The sequence below is a fragment of the Nannospalax galili genome, unplaced genomic scaffold (assembly GCF_000622305.1).
Source record: "Nannospalax galili isolate Female #2095 unplaced genomic scaffold, S.galili_v1.0 scaffold510, whole genome shotgun sequence".
Lineage (NCBI taxonomy): Eukaryota > Metazoa > Chordata > Mammalia > Rodentia > Spalacidae > Nannospalax > Nannospalax galili.
Genome location: NW_008329677.1, coordinates 3,237,310 through 3,248,938, shown reverse-complemented (window position 1 = coordinate 3,248,938; position 11,629 = coordinate 3,237,310). Strand labels below are relative to the sequence as shown.

The following is an 11,629-nucleotide window of genomic DNA, read 5'->3' as shown; positions in this document are numbered from 1 at the left end:
GTGGCATGAATGTCATGGGGTTATCAACTGCTTTCTGATTGAATTTAAGGTCTGCTCCATAGGAAGGAGCTCATGTCTGGTACTTTAAATACAGCTAAGAATCTGTAGCTGGGGAAGTCATAGGCCCTAGTGGTTAACCTACTACAATTTTGCTGAATGGATATAGTAGCAAACTACCTTCTAAATACGTATCTTTACACTCCCAGATTAGTGCAACACTTAGTCCTTATCAGAGAGGCATCTTTCTGCAGTGGACAGTGGTTAATACAGAGATTAACAACTGGCCAAAATGTATAGAACAACTGTCAGTGGAGTGCTTAGTCATAAAGAGGGCATCTATAGCACATCCCATCCTCCCAATGCTCAGGGAACATTGTGGAAAAGGAGGTGGAAAGATGTAAGTATCAGAGGTTGTGGAGCACTGGGGTAAGATAGTGTCTTCTGGGCATGACAGGACGGCTGTAATCACAAACTCATGGCAGCTGTGGTTGCCTGTGCAAGATCAGCTCAAGATCAAAGCCACGCAACATTCCAGCATGGAAAAGGGAGAGAAACTGAGCTACCAGCTCTACCTTAGGAGCTATTGACAGTAGATGGTTGCCAAGGTGGGAGGGAGAGTCAATCTTCTTTAGGGATGTGGTCCCTTCTAGGTTGACCATGCTCAAGTGGATAGTGCCACATCCATGCATATACATAGGCAGCACTAATTGGACTCATGGGTTATAAAAAAAGAGGATATGAAGGTGGGAGGGAATGTGGGGGGGTCCTGGGCGGAGCTGGTGGTGGGTAGTGGAGGATGAATATGATTGAAATATATTGTATGTATGTATGAAATTCTCTGAGAATAAAAATAATAAAATGTACAGGCCAATTACAAACTGAACTAATTATCTCATTAGCATTCATATACCAGGATGTGTTCTAGGCACCATAAATATTATCACCCGACTGAATTCTTAAATGACCATATAAAGTAAAACTATTATCTCCATTTCTATTGGAACATGGGAGCTCAAGTATCTAGTTCAGCATCACCTGGCTGAGCTGGGATTCTAACCCAAACTGCTCATTTCAAGTCCTATTCTCTTAATCACAGTGTAGTGAGTAATATTCTTCTGTCAATCTGAGATCTACAAAGAAAGAAGAAAACGTTTACTGATGGAGTTGGCTTTTACAAGAAGCAAGCCGTGTGCAGGGAAGGATGGATGGATGAATGCCTGACCTTCATCTGGGAAAGAGGCAGGCCATTGTGTTTAGGATTTAGTGGTTTGCTATTGCTTGCCTGTCAGGCATCATGTTTGCACATTAGCAAGGTCTTTCTTGTATTGATTCTAATAGTGGGGCATTTGGAATGACTGTTGGCAAGTGAATTCTCCAGTTTACTTTGTTACAATGGTGAACTGACTGTGGTTAGACAGAGTTCGTGTCTCTTTGTTTTGCCTCAAGATTTACCATGTATTGAGAAAATATTGACTTCTCAATTAAATTGTAATGTCATCTGCAACAGAAGCCAATCATGTATCTGGTGACCGAGTGAGGGAGGTGAGTCTAACCATCAATAGGAGGACCAAAGATGAAAGCTTCCTTTTCCTTTAAGTCAGAGCTCAGAGTGTGGTCTCCAGAACAGCAGGACCAACATTCTTGGGAAATTTTTAGAAATACAAATGTAGATGTCTTAACTCTGTTCCACAGAATCTGAAGCTGGTCGAAGCGACAAACCGTGGTGTGCTGGTAAGTGTTCAACAATTGGCAATCTGGAAAAAGAATATGTGCATATATACATATATTTTGCTGACATCTAGGATTTGTAGCACACAATTTAGAGACAACAATAAAATATTTAATACTAATACAAATTTCATGTAGATAGTTGGTTTTGACAGACTGCTTTTATTGCCATTTGCAAAACTTGTATCAGAAACAACTGGGTGCAACTGATTAATGAGTACAGTTCCAACATGAATGTTAGCTGATGTTTGTATTTACATTAAGGAGTAAGAGGAAACTGAGACAAAAGGAAGATCTATGTCAGAATGTCACTTCCTTAATGGTGAGCGTCTTCTTTGCTGAATCAGATCAGTTTTCAAATTTTGGAAGACTATTTCTGTGATTTTTGTTTTTAAAACTGTCTTCCTATTCACAGTGCAATAGCTACAAGTAGACACACTTTAAACTTGGTCTGTATCATTACAATTTTTGTCTATTATTGCTTAAATATAGACAGTTGACAAAATGACTCACTCAAGCCCAGATATGTAGGGCTTGCCTATTTCTGTGGTGTAAATCTGTCCAACATGGTGAATTTGCAGCTACAACTTGACACCAGTGATTGAGGTGTGAGGTATAGACACACACGCAGTAGCGCACTCTACCCTGTGGATACCACACAAGTCCCGAAGATGTGAATATCCTCAAGAGTGGGATAACAGAGATGATAACAGAAATGTGTGAGACAACTGTTAGGAAATGTAACTTTAATTTTGCATATGCATATGTGTTTGGATGCATGCATGCATGTTCATATGTGTGGGTGCACATGCATGTATGTGAGCATACATATGAAGCCCTGAGCATACATGTTGATGTCAGGTATCTTCCTTGATCTCGTTCCATCTTATATATAGAGGTAAGTTCTCTAGCTGAACCTAGAGCTTGCCATTTCAGCTGTTCTACCTAGCTAGTTTGCTCCAAGGATCTCCTCTCTCTGCCACCATAGCACTGAGATTACAGGTGGGAAGCCACACCCACCCAGCTTTTTTATGGGTTCTTTGGATCTGAGCTCTAGTCTTCAGTCTTGTGTGGCAAGTGCTTTAACTACTGAGCCACCTCCACAGACCTGTAGCTTATTTTAACATAACTTCTTTAATCATAAATTTTATGATTATAAAAACTAATATTAACCTCATTCTTATACCTATAGATTAGTGTATCTCTTAACTCTCACCAGAGAATGTTCTTGTAGCTTATGACGATTAACACAGAGATCCACAAATGATCAACATGCATAGAATAAGAGACTGCAAAGTCCTAACCCTAAATGGGACACCTATATTGTATGTACCCTCTCCTTCCAAGGCTCAGGGATCATTGTGGAAAGGGGTGGTGCAGAAAGATAAGAGCCAGAGGTGGTAGATGTATACAAGGAAACTGATGTCTGGACACAACAGGGTAGTTGTACATATGAACCCACAGCACTTATGACAGCATGCACAAGACCTATGCAAACCCAAGCCAGACAGGGGCCCCAGCATCGATGGGGAGGTGGGCAGGAAGTTCCAGCCCTAGTTGAGGCTCTATTGACAATTTACAGATAGTAGGAGAGGGAGAGCTATTTTCCTTAGTGCTGTCGTACCAGGTAGGTTGACCAAACTCCAAGAGACAGACCCACACCCAGGAGCACTTGGCAAACACAGATTGTACTTGATAGAGCTTTTAAAAAACTAATAACAGAAGATATGAAATCGGGGGAGTAGTAAGGTGAGGGTTGAGACAGGTGAGGGGTCTGAATATGATCAAAATACATTGTGTGAAATTCTTAAATCAATAAAAATATTTTTTAAAAATCTATGATTGTGTTTCATAATTGGTTTGCAAAATTCCTAAAAGTTTGACGGTTCTCAAGAGCTAGTATAAATGCCTCCAGGACACCATCAGGCCCAGAAATCTGTGTTCTCACAAGCTTTCCAGCTGATTGTGAGGATACAAAATTGTTTTTTTCTCACTGCATCTTTGATCAGGTTTTTATTCAAAGAAGCTGTCTCTGTTTGACCTTTATGGAATGAAACAGATGCTAATAGTTTATACAGAAGCTTCTCTTCTGTGGCAGGATTCTTCTCAGCTGTTGGTTTCTTAGTAGCTGCAGCTTTTTACCCCCAACGCATTTTCAGCATCTCAAACCCATAGCCTTCTTTCCTTCCTTCCCCTCTCTTGCCCACAGCCCTGCTAACCTGATTTTGTCACCACTGCTTCTATTCCTGTTACTTTCTTCACCCCAGTTTTCTGATTGTTGGCTAGGTGAAGAATGGTCCAGAGCATAGTCTTTGCATGTACATTTAGCTTCAACGTGATTCTCAGGTTCTTCTCGGATTCTCCTTCAGGGCTCAGTGATGAATCTTCTTGCATTGTGCTTGGAGGGCTTTTTCCTTATTGGACTTTTCAAGATTCTGCTGAGGTCTGTGTTTATCACCTTTTGCATAGGAAGGTTATAATTACTCTTAGAGAAGCAGCCTTATGTCAACTGCCATACCATTCATCTAATGTCCCACTTGCTCACCAGAAGCAAGCTACAATATTTCAGTTTGCTTACACTGAGCAAAGCAATTACGGTAATGTTTCTGAAGGCTTTAATGATTGTGGTTTTCATTGTAGGTGATGCAGAGTCACCTGTGCAGGATATGACAGTGACGTCTCATTTTTCCCTTACCAGCTCTCATTCGCTGAGAGACATAGACCACAAGCTTTAAGGTTTTTAAGAAGCAAGATAGCCTCCTTGGTCTTATCTTCACCCACCAAAGGATGATAAGGAGCTTCCTCAATACATTGACCTTCAGACATGAGCAATGTTAGTAAGGCTGAGGCAGCCAGGGCAGAGCAGATGGCATTTCACTTTGGACTCATGTTCACTCTGCAGTGCTAATGATGCCAGATTTGGGTTGGTGCAAACATGTGGTTTCCTCAACACATACATCCAAAGGCACCCTTTGGATGAACATTGAGTCAAACACTGGGGATTCAAGTCACAGCTCTGCCAGCACCCTAGCCTCAGCACTGGTCTGAACCATCTGCTAATTCACTGATGGCACAGGGCTGTCTGTTCTTTTCATGTAAGCTGTTGTGAGCTAAACTCACAATATCTGCTCAAATGGGAGCCTTGAACAGAGCTGGCAAAGTGACTATTTTGACAGACAACTTCTTTCAGAGCACTCCAATGAGGGGACAAGCACACACCATAGTGGGGAGAGGAGACGGGCACACTCCTCTCTCCCTGGCTGCTCCCACAGGACAAACTTGAAATGATAAACCTTGAGAACTACTGCATAAGCATATTCTCAGGATGAGAAATGCATGGAGCCAGACCTAACTCAGTGCCATGTACTCTGAGTTGTGCTAACCATACACTAGAGTCAAATATTTAAGCAAGTATAGACTTTATTTTTAGGTGGATAAATGCATCTAACAGGAAACAAGAATGAGACAAGTTTTGACTTTTAATTTAAAAAAATTTATTTTGAATTTTTTATGTGTATGAGTGCACTGTCTACATGTGTGTAAGTGCACTCATGTCATGCAATGCCTTCAGAAGCCAGAAGAGGGCATCAGAACCCCTGGAACTGGAGTTACAGATGGTTGTTAGCTGACATTGGGTGCTGGGTATTGAATCTGGGTCCTCTACAAGAGTAGCCAGTGGCTCTTAACTGCTGAGCCATTTCTCCAGTTTGACTTTTAATTTTTTATTTTCTTTTTCTACCACATCTGATCTGATTTGACAAACCATTAACGTATGTTCAAATGAGTCTTTGACTAAGTATGACTCAGTTTACTATCTTGAAGCAAAACGGCAGCCAGTGTAACTGCTTAGATCAGGTTTTTTTTGTTTTTTTTTTCCCCCTGGAGTCTGAAAAGACTGGTTGATTCATTCAGTCAGTATGTACTACGCATCTAGTTGTGCCCAGCACCCTTGTGGGCATTGGTGACACAACACTGGGCAAGATAGGTAAGGACTTTGGCTCAAGGTTCTGAGAGGAAGAAATGGCAAAAACAAAACAGAACAAAGCTAAATAAAACTTAAATAATAAAAAAGAGTATGCTCAATAGGTAAGACAATTGGACTACTACACACTGTAAGACAAGCAGAAGGAAATTGTGTAGCAGAGAATATTGGGTAGGAGGAGTTATTTGGGGCTGTAATGATTAAGTAGGGTCTTTATGTGGAGGTGACAACAATGGAATGATGAATCCAGTCATACAGCTGCTATGAAAAAGAGCATTCAGTAGTAGGGACACCAGTGTTCCTGAGGCGAGCACAGGCGAGATGCACCTGGAGAGGAGGCCAGTGTGGCTGCATTAGTGTGAACACAACAAGAATGAAGTGGGTGGAAAGGCAGGAGGAAAGGACCAAGTAAGACAGAACCTTGTAAAATTTATTCCTGGATGGATGTGGTGGTATACATCTGTAATCCTAACACGCTGGTAGGCTGAGGCAGGAGGCTCACAAGTTGGGCTCCATAGTGAGTTCTAAGCCAGAATGAACTACATAGTGAGACACTTTCAAAATACAACAACAACAACCACGTGTGGGATTTTGATTTGATTCTAAGTGATAGGAAGCCTATAGAAGGCTTAAGGTAGGGAAGGACTGCTTTATAAAGATCTCTAGCTGATGTGTGGAGAATGGGCCGTATGTACCAAGCGAGATTGGGAATGGGAAAATGTGTTGAATGAATGTTCAGAGCATTCTGAAGCACCTCACGGCTCAGAACAGAAATGGTCAGATTTAGGAGACATTATGAAGGAATGCCAGCTTGAATTGGCTGAGATATAGTGACAAATTCTCTAAAACATCAACAGACCATTAACCCTGTCATGTTTAAGAACAAACTGGTTCTTTTATTGTTTATACTAATGTCTTACCAACATTGGCCAATCTATCAGTTTCTACATTTTTAAAGTTTTATTTTATTTTAAATTATGTGTATGTATCTATGTCTCTGTGTGGGTATAAATGTGTGAGTACAGGTGTCCTTTGAAGTTGGAGACCTTGGATTCCTCTGGAGCTGGAGTTATAGGCAGACAGTTGTAAGCTACCTGATGTGGGTGCTGGGAACTGAACTCAGGTCCTCTGTAAGAGCAGCCAGTGCTCTTAACTACTGAGCCATCTCTCTAGCCCAGTTTCTACCTTTTTAATAGAATCACGCATGCAGGAATCTGTGTGGTAGGAAGGTGGCAGATGCCCTGCCCCCTTTGGTCTTTTTGAGACAGAATCTCCCTGTAGCACCAGCTGGCTTGGAACACACTATGTAGATCTTGTTGGCCTTGAACTCACAGGGATCTGCTTGCCTCTGCCTCCCAAGCACTGGGACTAAAGGCCTCTTAACCTAAAGGTGGTGGTGGTGGTGAAGCTATGCTCAGAAAGTACTCTGTGGAGCCCAAATATCATCCTCTGACTCCAGCCCTGTGGTTTAGGTTGACAAAGATCTGGGATGAATTGAGACTAGTGCATGCCCACTGGCCAATGTCATTGTGTCCAGGTGAATGCAACTCTTACTACTGTACCCTGGCTACATATAACCCTGCTTGAACTGGGTGACTGAATTGTCTACAGAGGACTCTGGAAACTCAATTAGCCTCACCAGGTTTAGTGTGCACATATAGCTATGGGCCCCTGGATAACACCCAAGGATTCTTGCCTGCAGGTTGCTTAGCCCATGCTTAAATGTTAAATGTTCTTTGACATATATAGAATAGGAACAGTCACAGGAAGACTCAGAAATTTTCATTCTGATGCTAGTTTATTACTGTGGACCATATCTTTTAAAAAATTTTTATTTTATGTGTATACGTGTATTGCCTGCATGTAGGTAAGTGCACCTGTGTCATGCAATGCCCCCAGAGATCAGAAGAGGCTGTTGGATCCCCTGGGACTGGAGTTACAGACGGTTGTTAGCTGCCCTATGGGTGCTGGGATTTGAACCCAGGTCTCCTGCAAGAACAACCAGTGTTCTTAACCATTGAGCATTATGATTACGATCATCTCTCACTATTGCTCACTATTGCTATCTCACCCACACCACATACAAAACCCTTTACAGATTCTCACAATTACTTTTTGTTTTGTTTTGTGAGCCACTGAATTTATCCAGGACCATTGTGTGACCATGGCTTTGGAGGTATCCATTGGAGACTGGTGGGCTCATTAGTGAGTGTACAACTAAAGACCTTGACTCCTCCCATCCAGAATCTATCCATTAGTCACTAGTTCAGCAGGATGGGTTAGGACCCCCAAAGCTCCTCCCTCATCTGTGCCCGATTGTCAACAGGCCAAGTCTTGTGTGGATCCAGTGCAGCTGCTGAGTACCTGATCATAATGACTGTGTAATGTCCACAAGATGACATTTTTAGCCCTTCTTACTATCTTCTGGCTCTTACATTTTTCTCCCTCCTCTTCCACAGTGTTCCCTAAGCCTCAGATGGGGAGATATAATGCCTTGTTTAGGGCTGAGTATTCAACTCTCACTCTCAGCAGCTCTCAGTGGGTTAGGTTGATTCACTGCCATCCACCATAAAGAGATTCTCTGATTAAGGTTGAGGGTAGCATTTGTCTATGGGTGTAAGCATAGCTATTTAGCTGTCAGTTTGATGCTATGTTAATTTAGCTAAACAACAGTAGTAAACAGTAGTAAGTTCCCCCGCCCCCCAGGGCTTATAACTTCCTTAGTCATGTGTTTTTGACTGGGTTTATAGGATTCCCTTCTGTGGAGCAGGTCTCAAATTCAATCAGAGAGCAGTTAGTTATACCTGTAACAGTGGTGCCACTATTGTAAAATGGGCCCAACTTGCCTGGTAGGCTGGTACTGTATTTCACAGAGTTCACATCTAGATAAGATCAGTGATGCCTTTTCTGCCCCAGTGGCCTACATAGCACCTTCTGGCACTATGAAAGCTAGCCAGCACAGAGGAAGGTCCCAGTTCAGTTCCAGTTTGATTTCTTGACTAACAACTCATAAGGAGGTGCCTTATACCTGGCACTGGGATGTTTGTGTAGTAATGCACAACTTCTAGGAACAGCAATATCTAGCCATACAAGGTATCTCCTTTCTAGATTTTTGCCTTTTTATGTACCCTTGGTTTTGGTTAGCCCTGCTTCCACTGCCTTGGCTCCTCCCACACCCTATTTCCTTCCCTGCTCAAAAATTTTGGTCCCAGCTGGGTGTGGTGGCGCATGCCTTTAATCTCAGCACTTGGGAGGCAGAGGCAGGCAGATCTCTGTGAGTTCAAGGCCAGCCTGGTCTACATAGCGAGTTCCAGGACAGCTGGGGCTACAGGGAAACCCTGCTTCAAAAAGACAAAAAAAAATGATCCCTACTATTCCCCCCTTTTAAAATGAATTGTGTTTTATAAAGATTTATTTTATTTTTATGTATATTATTATTATTATTGTCTTTTTGAAACCTGTAGCCCCAGCAGGCCTGGAACTCATCATGTAGACTAGGCTGGCCTCAATCTCACAGAGATTCACCTGCCTCTGCCTCCTAAGTGCTGGAATTAAAGTCCTGTACCACCATGCCCAGCCTGTGTATGAGTGTTTTTCCTATATGTATGTATGTGCACCATGTACATGACTAGAGCCTGTGGATGTTAGAAGAAGATACTGAGTCTCATGGAACTGGAGTTCCAGATGTGTGTAAGCAATCATATGGGGGCTGGGAACCAAAGCCAGGTCCTCTGCAAGAGCAGCAAATGCTTTTAATTGCTCAGCCATCTCTCCAGCCCAGTATCCTCCCTCTTTACTTTCATTTAGTGTAAGTTCTACTATCCTCCCAGTGGTCCTTATCTATTTTCTTGTCTTCTGCTGGTTATTCCAAGTTAAGCACACAAAAGATTAAAAAAATGGATAGTGAGCTCAGAGGTTAAGAGCACTGACTGTTCTTGCAGAGGACCCAGGTTTTATTTCCAGCACCCACATGGTGGCTAACAACCATTCTTAACTCCAGTTCCAGGGGAATCCAATGCCCTCTTCTGAACTCTGCAGGCACTGCATGACATGAGTGCACTTACATACATGCAGGCAGTACACTCATACACAAAAAATAAAATGATAAAATATTTAAAAAGAAAATGGGGTAGTGACATGTAGAAAAATGAAACCAGATCCCTATTTCTCACCCTACCCAAAACTTAACTCCAAATGGATCAAAAACCTCAACATAAGACCGATACCCTGAATATAATACAGGAGAAAGGGAATGCATTAGAACTTATAGGCATAGAAAAGGGCTTTCTGAACAGGATCCCAATAGTGTAGGTATTAAGATCAACAACTGACAAATGAGACCTCATGAAACTAAAAAGCTTTCATACAACAAAGGACACTACCATTCAAGAGTCACCTCACAGAATGGGAAAACATCTTTATCAACTATACATTTGTTACAGGGCAGTATCTAGAATATACAAAAAACACCAAAACACTAAATATAAAAAACAAACAAGCAAACAATCTAATAGACTGGGCATGGTGGTACACACCTTTAATCCCAGCACTTGGGAGGCAGAGACAGGTGGATCTCTGTGAGTTCGAGGCCAGTCTGGTCTACATAGCAAGTTCCAGGTCAGCTGGGGCTACAGGGAAACCCTGTCTCAAAAAGACCAAAAAAAAAAAAAAAAACGGGACGGGACAAGACTAAAGAAATGGCTCATTAGTTAAGAGCACTGGCTGTTCTTGCAGAAGACCCGGATTTGAATCCTAGCACCCATACGGTGGCTAACAACCATCCATAACTCCAGTTCCAGGGGCTTGGAAGCCCTCTTCTGACCTCCTTGGGCACTGCATGACATGGGTACTCTTACATACATGCAGACAATACTTGCATATTCATAAAATAAAATTATTCTTAAAAATGGGGCAAAGAACTAAACAGAGTTCTCAGAAGATGAAATGCAAATGGCAGAGAATCTTTAAAAAATGTTCAGCATCCTTAGCCATCAGGGAAATGCAAGTTAAAACTACTTTGAAATTTCACCTCACCTCACTCAGAAGAGTTAAGATCCAAAAACAATTACAGTTGCTGGGGAAGATGTGGAGAAAGGGGAATACTTCTTCACTGCTAGTGGGAGTGTAAACCAGTGAAGCCACTATGATGGAAATCAGTGAGGAGGTGCCTCAAAAAGCTAGAAATAGATTTAGCACATGATCCAGCTATACCACATTTGACATATACACAAAGGACTCTATATCCTACTGTAGAGATACTTGTTTATCTTTGTTCATTGCTGCTCTAGTCACAATAGTCAGGAAATGGAAATAACCTAGATGTCCATCAACTGATGAATAGATAATGAAAATATGCTACATTTACACAATGGAATATTACTAGGCTATTAAGGAAAACCAAATTACGAAATTCACAGGTAAATGGTTGGAGCTAGAAGCAATCATCCTGAGTGAGGTAACCCAGACCCAGAAGGACAAGCATCACATGTTCTCTTCCATATTCGAATGCTAGCTTTGAATGTTTCATTTGAAAAATCCGTAGAGGTCAGAAAACTAGTTAAGGGCCATGGAAGGAGGGGCTTCCTGGGAGGGGAAATAGAATGAATTGGTATAGGGGAGGGAAAGATAATGATATAATCCGAAGGGTTAAATGGGGTGGGAGATGGGAGGGTAAAGTAGAGGAGGGAGTATGGAGAGCAATAACTATCATCATTAAAGGTCTTTCGAAAAAGTTAAATTTAAACCTACTATGGCAGAAGCTTCTTAAAATATATACATAAACACCCCTACCTGATGCCACATATGAAAATCCAATGCCAGGTTCCCTCTTTTGGAGTTATTAACCAGGAGGTTCCATAGGTCTTCCAACAATACTGGCTATTGCCATTGCTATTAGTTGCCCTCTAGAACTTGATGACA

At 41.8% G+C, this 11,629-nt stretch overlaps 1 pseudogene; it reads right to left on the bottom strand.

The window, feature by feature from the left end:
* Positions 1-1,548: 1,548 nt before the first annotated feature.
* LOC115071777 lies at positions 1,549-4,950 on the bottom strand (annotated as a pseudogene).
* Between the last annotated feature and the right edge of the window lie 6,679 nt (positions 4,951-11,629).